This window comes from Oryctolagus cuniculus, chromosome 12 (genome assembly GCF_051225735.1).
Source record: "Oryctolagus cuniculus isolate XC-2025 breed Fujian yellow rabbit chromosome 12, ASM5122573v1, whole genome shotgun sequence".
In the NCBI taxonomy this organism is placed as follows: domain Eukaryota; kingdom Metazoa; phylum Chordata; class Mammalia; order Lagomorpha; family Leporidae; genus Oryctolagus; species Oryctolagus cuniculus.
In genome coordinates this window covers 14,129,693-14,143,099 of record NC_142878.1, presented here as the reverse complement: position 1 = coordinate 14,143,099, position 13,407 = coordinate 14,129,693, and the positions used below count along the sequence as shown (strand labels likewise).

Sequence of the window (13,407 nt, the reverse complement as noted above, 5' to 3'; positions counted from 1 at the left end):
CCTGCACTGACACTCAGATCCATAGCAAAGATACTGGTCCCCACCATGCACTCACCTGGGAATTTCAATGCTCCTTTATTCCCCAGAGGCCTAAGTTTGGGATCTTTACCCTGGCTGAGCATTCCATCACTGGCATGGCTCAGAGGAGTGGTGGCAAGAGTCTCACCCAAGGAGTCCCTGAGGGAGCTCTGGTTGTACCAACAAGGTATCCTTGTCCAGGCCCGGAGCTCAGGTGCAGGCTCTGAAACACACTGGAACCCATGATTTCAGGCTATGGATCCTAAAGAAAATTTCCTCCAATGGACACTGTCTACTGAGTCTCATGCACATCTCACAGTTGGTGTAAGGACATTGGACTGGACCATGTCCCTGCAGGTGCCATGGCACTGATGCCTGTACCCCTGTCACTGGGCACCAGACAGAGTATCCCTGCATACTCAGTTTCAGGGGCCCTGTAACCCAGTTGTAGCTCCAGGCTGCTAGAAACTTGCAGAGTTGGCATCCTTGACAAACCTCCTTCCCATCCTCAGTGTGGTCCTGAGCCAGACCTCTTAAGGATCTGAAACCTGAACCTTCAGAGACACCTGATCCCTGGAATCTGAATATTTCTGGTCACACCAATAAGGCAACACAGAGATGCTGCAGCCACCATAGACACAGTGGCAGCTTTGAAAGTGCATGAACCTGGCCGGCGCCGCGGCTCACTAGGCTAATCCTCCGCCTTGCGGCACCGACACACCGGGTTCTAGTCCCAGTCGGGGCACCAGATTCTGTCCCGGTTACCCCTCTTCCAGGCCAGCTCTCTGCTGTGGCCCGGGAGTGCAGTGGAGGATGGCCCAAGTACTTGGGCCCTGCACCCCATGGGAGACCAGGATAAGCACCTGGCTCCTGCCATTGGATCAGCGCGGTGCGCCGGCCGCAGCGCGCCAGCCACGGCAGCCATTGGAGGGTGAACCAATGGCAAAGGAAGACCTTTCTCTCTGTCTCTCTCTCTCACTGTCCACTCTGCCTGTCAAAAAAAATAAAAAAAAAATAAAAAAAAAGAAAGTGCATGAACCTTCCATCAAAAGGTTTCCATTCCTTGCCAGGTCCCCACACCATGCTGGGGATTCAGGTAAGGTGTTCTGGACCTCAGATTCCAAAAGGGATCGGCCCATCAGAAGCATGGCCCTAGGCTGCCTTCTTGTGTCTCCTTTAAGCATGCATTGGGAGACTGGCCATGATAACCAGCTGTACCACATAGGAACCATTACCCATTCCATCACCCATTCAACTCACCTGGGACCCAGGATGCAAGTGTGACCCGCCAGGCAGCATACATCACTGAAAAAAACAAGGGGACAAAGGGAGAAGAAGAAGGAGGCCTCTGTACATAAGCACAACTTGGCTAGTGGGGATCACATGCCACGCAGAAGGAGGAAGGAGCTTGGCCTGATCTAGTAGGAGCAACCACTCTTTCCTAGAGACTTCATTCAGGACTGAGGGGAACCTCCAGGTCTCCAGTCCCCAGGTCTCCTCCCTTGGAATGCAAGTGGAAATGCCAGGGTCCTGTTGCACCACTGTCACTAGGCTGGGCCTCAGCGTAATCCTATTGAGCATGATTTTTAAGTCATCATCTCTCTTCAAGACAGTATGAGGTCTCATCATCGACCCAATTGCAGTAAACACACAAGACAGAGTCCCTGGAGCCATTCCAACTTAGGAACCCAGATGGATTGGCTTACCACAGGCAGTGCTTGTCATTGCATCGGGTGTGAATAGACAGCAAGGGCAGACGAGGGTGCACAGGTTCCAGAGTGTCACTTTTCATCGGCCCAGGTGTATCCTTCCCAGTATCCACCACGCAGGACAATGTCTTGAAACTATGTTCCCCTTTTCCACAAACTGCTGTGCTTCTTGGTCACTAGAACAGAGAGGGACAATTGGAGAGAATCATACTGCCAGCAGTGGTTACTTCTACCAATTCATCCTGCTCCAAGATCCAGCTCCTATGCTTTAACAAGGCTGTGCAATCAAGCAATGACCCAGTCTAAATATCATGCCCGGGTCCTAACAGCAAGGCATCACCTTTCAGGCCTGGGAGTTGAGGTGTTGGCTGCATGCACACACAGAATATGTACAACTGAGACACATTCCACCCATAGTTACAGCCCTCTGCAGTCCTGTACACATCAAAAACAGGGTTATTCTCATCTAAGGCCTCCTAGGGAATCTAAACCCTGAGCCTACACAGAGGCCTGACCCCTAGAGTTCAACAAATTCTGGCCAAACAGGCAAGTCAACCCAGAGCTGCTGAAGCTCACTAAGGACAAGTGGGGGCACTGGCTTAATGTGAACCATCCCCCAGGAACCTTGCTATACTTAAATTGGCCCCCAAACCAGGCCATGAGTTCATGCAATGTATTCTGGACCTTAAAGCATAAATGGGCACAGATTGCTCTGGAGCATGGCCTGGGGTAACCCTCCTGTATCTCTGTGAATCCACTGCTTAGGCTTGCATTGGGTGACCTGGCCTGGCACTCAGATCCCTAGCAAAGACCCCTTGGTTCCTGTCATGGACTCACCTGGGAGTCCACTGTTCCTTTCCTCTCCTGAGGCCCAAGTTTAGGCCTTTACCCTGGCTGAACATTCTAGCGATGGCATGGCTCGGAGTTGTGGTGGCAAGAGTCTCACCCAAAGAGTCCCCAGGGCACTCTGGTCCTGCAAACACCGTATTGTCCTGGTATGAGGGTTCAGGTGCAGGCTACTAGCACAAACTGGATCCCATGAATTCAGGATATGGACCCCAAAGAAAACTTTCTCCAATAGATGCTGCCTACTGAGTCCCATGCACATCCCACAGTTGGAATAAGGGTATTGGGTTGGACCATGGCCCTGCAGATGCCATGGCAAAGGTGCCTGCATCCTCCCTTACTGGGCATCAAACTGATCATCCCTGCATCCTAGGTTCCAGGGGCACTGCAACCGAATTGCAGATCCCAGGCTGCTAGAAACCTGAACCTACATAGCCAGCATCCCTGCCAAGTCTCCCTCCTATACTCAATGTGATCCTTGGCCTAGACCTCTTAAGGAAGCTGAAACCTGCACCTTCAGAGATGCCTGATCCGTGGAGTCTGAATACTGCTGGTCACACCAACAGGGTAACACAGAGATGCTGCAGCCCCATAGGTACAAGGCGGCTCTGAAAGTGCATGAACCCTCCATCAGGAATGGTTTCTATTCCTTGCCAGACTCCCACACATTGCCACAGATTCAGATATGGTGTCCTGAACTTCAGACACCAAATAGGCACAGCTCACTCAGAAGCATGCCCCCAGGCTGCCATTTTGTGTCTCCTAAGGTACATCCCTAAAGCTTGCATTGAGTGACTGTCCATGATATATAGTTCCACCACAGTGTACCCATTATCCATGATATCCACTCACCTGGGAACCAGGACCCAAATGTGACCCTCCAAGTAGCACATCTCACTGGAAGAACAAGGGGATGAAGGGAGCCCACAACTTGGCCAGTTGGGATCACATAAAATGCCCAAGGAGGAAGAAGCTTGGCCTGATCCAGCAGGAGCAACCACTCTTTCCTGGGAACTGCATTCAGAAGTGGGGGGAACCTCCAGGCACACATTCCTATGTATCACCCCTCAAAGGCACGTGTGGCCCCTAGGGTTCTTTTGACTACTGTCACTAGGCTGGGCCTCAGCGTAATCCTATTGAGCATAATTTTTAAGTCATCATCTCTCTTCGAGATAGTATGAGGTCTCATCATTGACCCAACCTCATTAAACACACTTGGAGGAGTAGCTGGACCCATCCCAACTTAAGAATCTCAATGGATGGATAGGCTTACCATGGGTAGTACTGGTCATTCAGTTGGGTGTGAACAGACAGCAGGCATAGACTAGGGCGCACAGGTTCCAGAACATAATTTGGCATCATTGGCCTAGTCGAGTCCTCCCAGGAGCCCCAGCCTGTAGGCACAGTGGTGACTAGCAAACTGCTGGGCCTCTTGGTCACTAGAACAGAAAAGGACACTTGGACAGGATCATCCTGCCAGCAGAGGCTACATCCACCAATCCTTCCTGCCACTAAGATCCAGATCCTATCCAGCATCTAGGCTGGACAAGCAAGCAATGGCCCATTCTAAGCATCAGAAGACTGGTCCCACAAGACAAATCCAAGGAGACACCCATGGTGCCCTGGACCTACCAACATGGGGTAACTGCATAGGCCTGGGAAAAGGTTGGAGGACGTGTGAGCAGTGAATTCTAGGGGCTAAGGCTATGCCACCCAGAGACACATACATCCTATGGTCACTTCCCATCACAGTACTGTCCACATCCTAAAGGTAGGGTAGAGGCATTAGGCTGGACCATGGATCCCTATGCATAGGGAGCTGAAGAACAAGCCTGAGCATGGCCCTGCAATGTGGCCAGTAGGGAGCATACATCAAGTTCATGGAGGAAGGAACTTAGGTGGTTCCCGCAGGAGCAACCACTCAAATGTGGGGGCTACATCTTGGTCTGGGGGGTGTGCAGGTGTACAATACCCAGGTTCTCCTTCCTGGGAAGACTCATGTGGACCCTGGGATACTTTTGATCTACTGTCAGTAGGCTGGGCCTCAGTGTATTCCTATTGAGTATGAGTTTTAAGTTATCATGTGACTTGGAGACAGTATGAGGTCTTATCATCAAACCAACCCAAGTAAACACAGCAAGAGAAGCTACTAATACCTTCCCCACTCTGTGGCCTGGATGGATTGGTGTACCATGGGCAGTCCCAATGTTTCCTATACCTATGGGGCTGATAATCACAGCTCATGGGCCATTAGACCTAGACTACAGCCTTGCCACATGGTACTGGGCCCCCTTGGCTTCCTCTGCTGACATCATCTGTGGGACAAGTAGGCGAATGGGTATTAAAAGTCAACAGATCCAGGTAAGGGTGTGTTGGTTCCAGAGAATTCTTTGGCCTCATTGGCCCTAGTGAGTCCTCCTAGGACCCCACTCTTGTAGGTGGGGAAAACTGGCAAGTTTTCCCAAACCTTTGGCCTCTTTGTCACTGAGAGAGTTAAACTCAGGCAGGATCTTCTTGCCAGCAGTGGCTAAAACCATCAATCCTTCCTGCTCATAAGACCCACATCTAAGCCAGAACCTGCTGTTCAATCAAGCAGTGGCCCAGCCTAAACTTCAGATAACTGGTCCCAAAAGACATGCCCAAGGGAAACTCATAGGGCCTTTGGCCTACCAATATGGGGTTGCTGTACAGGCCCATGAGCTTGGGTGTAGGAAGCGAGAGCACAGTGGTTTCTGGGAGATCAGGCTGTATCCTGCAGAAACACCTACCTCCATTTGTAACTGCCCACCACGGTACCAACACATCTGAAAAACAGTGTAGGGTAATTGGGCTGAACCATGACTGACTTGTGCCATGGGGCCTTGATGCCTCCCTTGAGGGAGTGAGAGCCAAGCCCATCCTTGATGGGCACAACTCAGTCTGTGGTCTGTCGACATGATCCTGAAACACCATCCTCTAACAAAGTCAGCATTTTAAATTATCATGGGGCCATGGGGTGTACATGACTCTACTCTGTAGGTACCAAGGCCCAGGTGTTGGCACCCCCATGAAGACACTAGCTCAAGAATCCTTGGGCTCTAGGCTCCAGTGGCCCTTTGACCCACATGAAGCTCCCATGCTGCCAGGCACCTGTAGTGCTGGCTGCTCCACCAAAAACTCACTGCCTGGTGTAGTAGTCCGAATGTGTCTCATATGGGATGATAAGCCCTATCCCCGCACAGAGGTCTGATACCTTGTGTCTGCCCACTTTTGACCATACCAGCATCGCAACCCAGAGCAGCTAAATCACACCTAAGACAATTGGAGGCATTGGTCCCACATGAACCCTCCTCATATATCCATTGCCCTCCTTCACTGGCCACAAACAAGGCCAGGGATTCAGAAAGTTTTCCCCTTCAGTGCCCAAGGGGAAAAACTACTACTGGAGCATACCCAAAGACTGCCTTCCTGTGTCTCAGTGAGTCTACCTCATAGGTTTTCATTGGAAGATCTACACTGACACCCATCTCCCACATAGAGAAACCATGATCTTCACCATCCAGTCACCTGGGATCTGGGAAACAAGGGTGACCAGATGGGCAGCCATATCTCAATTTTAGACATGAGGGGACTGAGGAAGCTGAAGAAGGAGCCCTCAACACAGCCGCACAACTCAAATAGCCTGGAGCACACACCAAGTCCAAGTAAGAATGTTTGGTTAGTCCTGCAGGAGCAGCTGCTCCTAAGTACTGTATCCTGGTCTGCATGCTTCTGGGTCTCCAGTCCCCAAAATCTTCTCTCCTGGAAGGCATGTTGGATCCTAGGATATTCTTGACAAACTGTCACTAGGCTGGGCCTCAGTGTAATCCTATTTAGCATGATTTTTAAGTCATTATCACTATTGGAGACAGTATGAGGTCTCTTCATTGACTCAACTCCAGAAACCACACCATGGGAAGCCCATTGCACCATGTCACCTCCAGGGCCTTGAAAATCGGTTTATCAGAGGCAGTCCTGGTCATCACCTTGTCCAACAAGGCTGGCAGCACCAGCTCATGGGCTGCTGGGGCCATAGCTCCAGGCACTGGAACCCATGTGGCCTTCCATTGGTGATACAATCTGGGGATAGTAAGGGGGCAGGTATGAATAGACCTCAGGAGCATGCTCTGAGTACATTGGTTCCTGAGTGTCCTCTGGCACCAATGGCCCTTCTGAGTCCTTTAGCATGCTGCCACTATAGGTGTGGTGGTATTGGGCTAGCTCTGCTCACCTCACCTGAATAGTGCTGGGCCCATTGGTCACTAGGTCAGCATCCTCCACTGCTCTCTCCTGACCCTAGTCCCTGGGATCCAGCAGGGAGCTGGGCTAGAAAACCAAGCACTGGCACTGAATTGGCAAGAGGACTAGCTGAACAACATACAATCAAGGTGTCCCCCATAGGTCCCTGGGACTAACAAAAAGTCATCACAATCCAGGCCCTGGCAATCAGGTCTATGCTATATGTACACGACATATCCCTGGAGTATACACTGTGTTTCTCGGATACAGCTTCCTCCTATGGTTTCTATACAACTCAGTACATTATACATCTCAAAGAAAGGGTATGGGCATTAGGCTGGACCACAACCTACCCCTACTGTGGGACCTTGGTGCATCCCGTGGAGCAGTGGGAGCCCAGTGCCAGAAGGAGCCCTGCCATGCTTTCTGGGCTCACCTCAGCCTGATTCCATCCACATGGCCTGATGATGCCAGTCCCTGAACAGGGTGAATGGCAGGGATATGCATGCCTGGCACCATGCTGTAGGAGACATGTCATTTTTATTGGCACCCTCTGAATGGTTACTAGCCCTATAGTCCTCTGTCCTAGGCTCTAGTGGCCCTGCCCACCACTAGAAGATCCTAGGCTCCTGCATAGTCATTGCCACTCCAGTCATCTCACCCTGCCTTGACATAGCTTGGACCTGGATCCACCAAATCTAAAACCTATCCCCACACAGAGTCTTGTTTGCCAGGGTTAGCCCACATTCGGCCTCAACAGCAAGTCAACCTAGAGCTGTTGATGCCCAGCCAGGTCTTGTGGCATAACTGGACCCAGGTTAATCCTCACTCAGAAATGTTTCCATTTCTTGTATGAATCTCTGAACAAGGCAGAAGTTCCTGTAAGGTTCAGGTAATGTTCAGGACATTTCCCAAAGTGGCGTAGCTCACTCAAGAGGACTTCCCAAGGATACCTTCTTTTAACTCTGTGGATCCACCCCTGAGGTTCACGTCGGGTGACCCAACAGAACCACTGCTGCCCCACACAGGTACGTGGACGCCCTCTATTCACTCAACTGGGTGTAAAGGTACACTAAAACTGGTGTAAGGGTATCCTGAGTGCAGCTCCTTTCAGTGAAAGAGAGAAGGGGATGAAAGGATCTGAAAAATGAGCCCCAAGCATGGTCTTGCAACTCAAACAGTGGGTAGCACACAACAAACCCAAGGAAGATGGAGCATGGGTGTACCCTGCATGAGCAGCTGCTCCAGTCTGGGCACTGTGTCCTAGCCTGTGAGGCCTTGAGATCTCCAGTCCCCAGAGTCTCCTCTGCTGGAGGGCACATGATTACCCCAAGATCCTCTTGCACCACTGTCACTAGGATGGGCCTCAGCGTAATCCTATTGAGCATGATTTTTAAGTCATCATCTCTCTTCAAGACAGTATGAGGTCTCATCATTGACCCAACCCTAGGAACCATACCATGGAATCCCATTGTCACTACTGTAACACTATAGCCCATAGGACTGACTTACCTCAGGAAGTCAGTGACGTTTCATTCAACTGCAGGGATGGAACAACAAGCTTCAGGTCTCATGGGCCCTTGACCACAGCCCTTGTCCCCATGGCACTGGACCTCATACCTCATAGGGACTTCCATTGGTGACATTAACTGCGGGATAGGAAGGTGAATGGGTGTGAACAGACAGCAGGGGAAGAATACAATACACTGGATCCAGAGCATGCTTACTCCCCCATTGCCCAGGTAAGGCTTCAAAGAGCCTGCCCTTGTATATGTGCTTGGTCTCTGAGACCAAGAGGCCTACTAGCATGATTCTTTCAGGATTCTGCCACAGGAAGTAGCTACCACCATTTCTCCTTCAAGCACATGAGACCGAGACCCTGGCAGGAAATTATACTGGACAAGCAAGAAATGGCCTGTATAAGGATTAAAGTTCTGGGCCCCGAAACCTACAATTGTGGGTCCTGGGCCTACCAAAACAGTGTTGCTTTCAGGGCCAGTTGCTCAGGTGGAGGCTGCCTGAACACACTGTATCCTTGGAGGACAGGCTGAGTTCCATGAAAAAACCATCCTCCTATGGTTGCTGCCCACCTCAATCCCAAACATGTCCCAGCGATGAGATACGGTTATCGGGCAGGACCATGGCATAATCTTCCCATGTGGCTTTGAGCCTCCCATGGAGGAGCAGAACCCTGGGATCAGTAGCATCCTGACATCCTTGCTGGGCACACAGTTTAAGAGCCATGAACATAGCCTGTGCATGCCAGCCGCTGGAAAAAAGAAGCAGTAGGGATGTGAAATGCCTGGTACCACCCTGTAGGTGTCATGGATCACTTGTTGGTACCTCTGTAACAGGGCACAGACAAGAGCCTCCCTAAAGCCTAGTACAACGGAATCGTGGCCCACATAAAACTCCCAGGCTCCCAGGTACCTGCAGAGCTGGCTGAATAGCCAGTTCTCCCTCAGTGCCTTGGTGTGATCACTGGCCTGAGTCTCCCTGTGAATCTTAACCCTGGCCTTATCCTCAGTGTCCATGAACTTCTGGGAATACCATCAAGGCAACCCAGAGCTGTTAGAGTATAACAATAACGATTTGCAGCACTGGATCAACGTGACTCCTCATTCAGGACCATTTCCCTTCCTCACAAGGTAAGGGGTTTAGGTACATTGATCTAAACCTCAGAACCCAAAGGGTTATAACTCACCCAAGATCATGGCCCAGTGCTGCCTTCCTGGGTCTCTGGTCCCACGCATCAAGTTCATCAGGCAACATATCCAGAACACCAGCTGCCCCACACAGGTCCAATTACACCCTCCATCCTCTCACTTAAAACCCTTAGTGCAAGAGTGATTGATGGTGCAATTCACCTTCCAAAAGACAGTTTCGGACACAGGAGCTGAGAAAGGAGCCCCCCCCCCACAGGACAGCAAATTTTAAAGCAGAAAACACACTACAGACCCAATGAGGACAGAGTTTGTGTGAATCCTGCACAAGCAGTGGATCCTGCCTATAGATCATGTCCTTCCAAGGAGGAGGTCCTTGATTTCTCCAATCCCCAGGGTCTCCTCCCCCAGAAGGCACCTGATTCCCCAAATTCCTCTTGCATTAATGTTTAGGTTGGGCCTCAGGGTAATCCTATTGAGCATGATTTTTAAGTCATCATTTCTCTTCAAGACAGTATGAAGTCTTATCATAGACCCAACCCCAGGAACCATAGCACAGGAAGCACCTGGCACTACGCCACCTCCAAGGCTCAGATTTCTGGCTTGCCACAGGCAGTTGCGAACATTTCCTTTTTCAATGGTGCTAGCAGAATGAGCTCTTAGACTGATTGTGCCATGACAACAGCCCTTGCCTCTTAGGCACTGGAACACATGCATGCTTGCTCCTGTGATATCTGTGGGTCTGGGAGGAGGTAGTTGTGAACACACAGCAGGTGCAGGCTAGATACACTGGCTCCAGAGCATGCATTGGCCCTGCTGGCCCAGGTGCGGCTTACCATTAAGCCAACCCTATAGATGCAGTGGGATCAGAAAAGCCCCACCCTCTTGCTTGAGAACTGCTAGGTCCATTGGTCACTGATCCATAGAGGGCTACCCAGGCAAAGTTGTCCTCCTGGAGATGGATTCCCTTAAAGCTCCTTTCTGACCCCAGTACCCAGGATTCAGCAGGACCTGGGTTATACACTCAAGCAGTGGCAAAGAATTGGTCTCAGAGGACTGGTCACATGAGACAAACCCAGGGAGGCCCTAGTGGTGCTCTGGTCCTAACAATAAGACATCCCCATTCAGGTCTGGGAGCTCAGGTTCTGGTTGCATGCAATGGATTCTCAGAATTCAGAAAGTGTGCACCAGAGACAGATTCCTCCCATGGTCACAGCCCACTGCAGTCCTCTACACATTGCAATGATTGCATACTGGCCTCCAGCTGGACCATGGCACAGCCATACCATGAAGCCTTTTGATATACCCTGGAGGAGTAGGACCAGGGAACCTAGGAGGGGACCTAACATCCTTGCTGAGATCAGCTCAGTCTGAAGTCCACCAATCTGGCCTGGAAGGCCAGAGCTGAGATATTGGATATGATTGGCACCAACCTGTGGGTGTCCTGGCCTAGCTTTTGGCACCCCCATAACAGGGCACTGGACAGAGAGTTCCTGGATCATGGCTTCACAGTCCTCATAACCCATATAAAGCCCCCAGGCAGCCAGGCACCTACAGAGCCTGGTACCACACCAAAATTCTCCTACCTTGGTATGTCCTCATCTAAGGCCTCCTAGGGAATTTAGACCCTAATGCCACACAGAGGCCTGACCCCTAAACTTCAAAACTTCTGACCAAACAGGCAAGCCAACACATAGCCACTGCAGCTAACCTAGGACAAGTAGGGGCACTGGACTAATGGGAATCATCCCCTGGAACCTTAATTGGCACCAAAACTAAGCCAGGAGTTCATTCAATGAATTCTGGACCTCAGTGCCCAAATGGGCACAGCTTGCTCTGGAACACAGCCTGTGGCAACCCTACTGTGTCTTTGTTGGTCCATCCTTTAGGCTTGCATTGGGTGATCCGCCTAGACACTAACATCCCTACAAAAGATCCTTGGTCCCTGCCATGCACTCACAGGGAGTCCACTGCTCCTCTCCTCCCAAGAGGCCTTACATTTGGGACTTTACCCTGGCTGAACATTCTAGTGCTGGAGAAGCTCAGAGGAGTGGTGGCAAGAGCCTCAACCAAGGAGTTACAGGGGGAGCTCTGGTCCTACAAATACATATCTGTATATGTATATACATATATCTGTCAAGATATATGTATCTTGTATATATCTGTCAAGATCTGGTGGCTTAGGTATAGGCTCTGAGAACACAATGGAATCTGTGAGTTCAGGATATGGACCCCAAAGAAAACTTCCTCCAATGGATGCTGCCTACTGTGTCCCATGCACATCCTACATTGGGGTAAGGATACTGGATTGGATCATGGCCCTACAGGTGCCATGTCACAGATACCTGTAACCCCCTCACTGGGTATCAAACTAATCACCCCTGTGTCCTATGTTCCAGGGGCCACGCAACCCAGTTGAAGATCCCAGGCTGCTAGAGACCCACAGAGCTGGAATACCTCCATCTCCATTTCCCACCTATCCTCAATGTGGTCCTCGGCCCAGACCTCTTAAGGTATCTAAACCTGCACCTTCAGAGACGCCTGATCCCTAGTGTTTCAATACTGCTGGTCACATGAAAAGGCAACATAGAGATGCTGTAGCCTTCACAGGTACAGTGGTGGATTTGAAAGTACATTAACCCTCCATCAAGAAGAGTTTCCATTCCTTGTCAGGCACCCACATCAGGCTGGGGAATCAGGTATGTTGTTCTGGACATCAGAGCCAAAAGTGGTATAGCTCACTCAGAAGCATGTCCCCAGGCTGCCTGTTGTGTCTCCCATGGTACACTCCAAAGGCTTTCACTGGGTGTTCAGCCATGTTATCCGACTTTACCACAGTGGGCCCTATAGCTATGCCACGCAACGCACCTGGGAATCATGATGCAAGTGTGACCTGCGGGGTAGCACATCTCATTGGAAGAAACAAGAGGGAAAAGAGATGATGAAGGAGCCACCTAAATCGTCCCCACAACTTGGCCAGTTGAGTTTATACACTATGCCCAAGGAGGAACATGGCTAGATATAGTAGGAGCAACCACTCTTTCCTGGGGAGTTCAGTCAGGACTAGGGGGGGGCCTTCAGCTGTGCATCCCTATGGGTCTCCCCTGAAAGGCACTTGTGGACCCCAGGGCCTCTTGACACATTGTCCCTAGGCTGGGCCTCAGCGTAATCCTATTGAGCATTATTTTTAAGTCATCATCTCTCTTCAAGACAGTATGAGGTCTCATCATCGACCCAACCCCACTAAACATAGCAGGAGCTGTCCCTGGAGCCATCCTAACTTAAGGGTCTGGATGGATAGATTGGCTTACTGGGTGTGAACAGATAGCAGGCCCAGATCATAACGCACAGGTTCCAGAGCATGATTTGGCCTCGTAGGCCCAGGGGAGTCCTCTAAGGAGTCCATCGCTTTAGGCATTCTGTGTCTAGAAAACCTCTGAGACTCTTGGTGACTAGAACAGAGAAAGACATTCAGACAGGATCATCCTGCCAGCAGAGGCTACTTCCATCATTCCTTCCTGCCCCCAGATCCAAGTCCTATCCAGAAAGTATGCTGGAGAAGCAAGCAATGGCCCAGCCTAAGCACCAGAAGACTGGTCCCACAAGACAAACCCAAGGATACAGCCATGGTGCCTTAGGTCAACCAACATGGGGTCATGCCATGTCCATGCCAGGTCAACCAGTTTCAGGATGCGTGAGCACAGAAGATCCTGGGAGCTCAGGTAAGCCACCCAGAGACAATTTCAGCTTATCTCCATTCACACACAAAGATGGGGTAGGGGCATTAGGATGGACCATGTACAACTCTACTATTGGGCCTTGCTGCCTCCAGTGGAGGACTGGGAGAATGGATCTAGGAGGTACACTGGCATCTCTGATGGGCCCAATTCAGTTCTAGTCATTCCTCATGGCCC

The 13,407-nt window shown here is 50.8% G+C and overlaps 1 long non-coding RNA gene and 7 other non-coding genes across 11 annotated transcripts in view; all 8 read right to left on the bottom strand.

Moving 5' to 3' along the window:
- The window catches only part of LOC103351271 (uncharacterized), a 159,936-nt gene that overhangs the window by 127,108 nt on the left and 19,421 nt on the right, over positions 1–13,407 (bottom strand). For 3 of the 4 annotated variants that reach the window (XR_016217279.1, XR_016217280.1, XR_016217281.1), the window contains exons 1-3: positions 1,725–1,903; positions 1,279–1,323; positions 56–251 (exon numbers count right to left, since the gene is read on the bottom strand). This is a non-coding gene — a long non-coding RNA (uncharacterized LOC103351271). Of the gene's footprint in view, positions 1–55; positions 252–1,278; positions 1,324–1,724; positions 1,904–3,846; positions 4,013–8,342; positions 8,480–13,407 lie in introns of those variants that run through there. The other variant, XR_016217282.1, reaches the window with a different exon arrangement.
- Positions 1,573–1,653, bottom strand: LOC127483902 (small nucleolar RNA SNORD115). Its single transcript, XR_007910693.1, has one exon. It is a non-coding gene; the product is annotated as a small nucleolar RNA SNORD115 (small nucleolar RNA).
- On the bottom strand, positions 3,691–3,771 carry LOC127483918 (small nucleolar RNA SNORD115). Its single transcript, XR_007910709.1, has one exon. It is a non-coding gene; the product is annotated as a small nucleolar RNA SNORD115 (small nucleolar RNA).
- LOC127483979 (small nucleolar RNA SNORD115) lies at positions 4,613–4,693 on the bottom strand. Its single transcript, XR_007910768.1, has one exon. It is a non-coding gene; the product is annotated as a small nucleolar RNA SNORD115 (small nucleolar RNA).
- On the bottom strand, positions 6,405–6,485 carry LOC127483955 (small nucleolar RNA SNORD115). Its single transcript, XR_007910746.1, has one exon. It is a non-coding gene; the product is annotated as a small nucleolar RNA SNORD115 (small nucleolar RNA).
- Positions 8,192–8,272, bottom strand: LOC127483894 (small nucleolar RNA SNORD115). The gene has a single exon (XR_007910685.1). It is a non-coding gene; the product is annotated as a small nucleolar RNA SNORD115 (small nucleolar RNA).
- Positions 9,950–10,030, bottom strand: LOC127483944 (small nucleolar RNA SNORD115). Its single transcript, XR_007910735.1, has one exon. It is a non-coding gene; the product is annotated as a small nucleolar RNA SNORD115 (small nucleolar RNA).
- On the bottom strand, positions 12,649–12,729 carry LOC127483910 (small nucleolar RNA SNORD115). Its single transcript, XR_007910701.1, has one exon. It is a non-coding gene; the product is annotated as a small nucleolar RNA SNORD115 (small nucleolar RNA).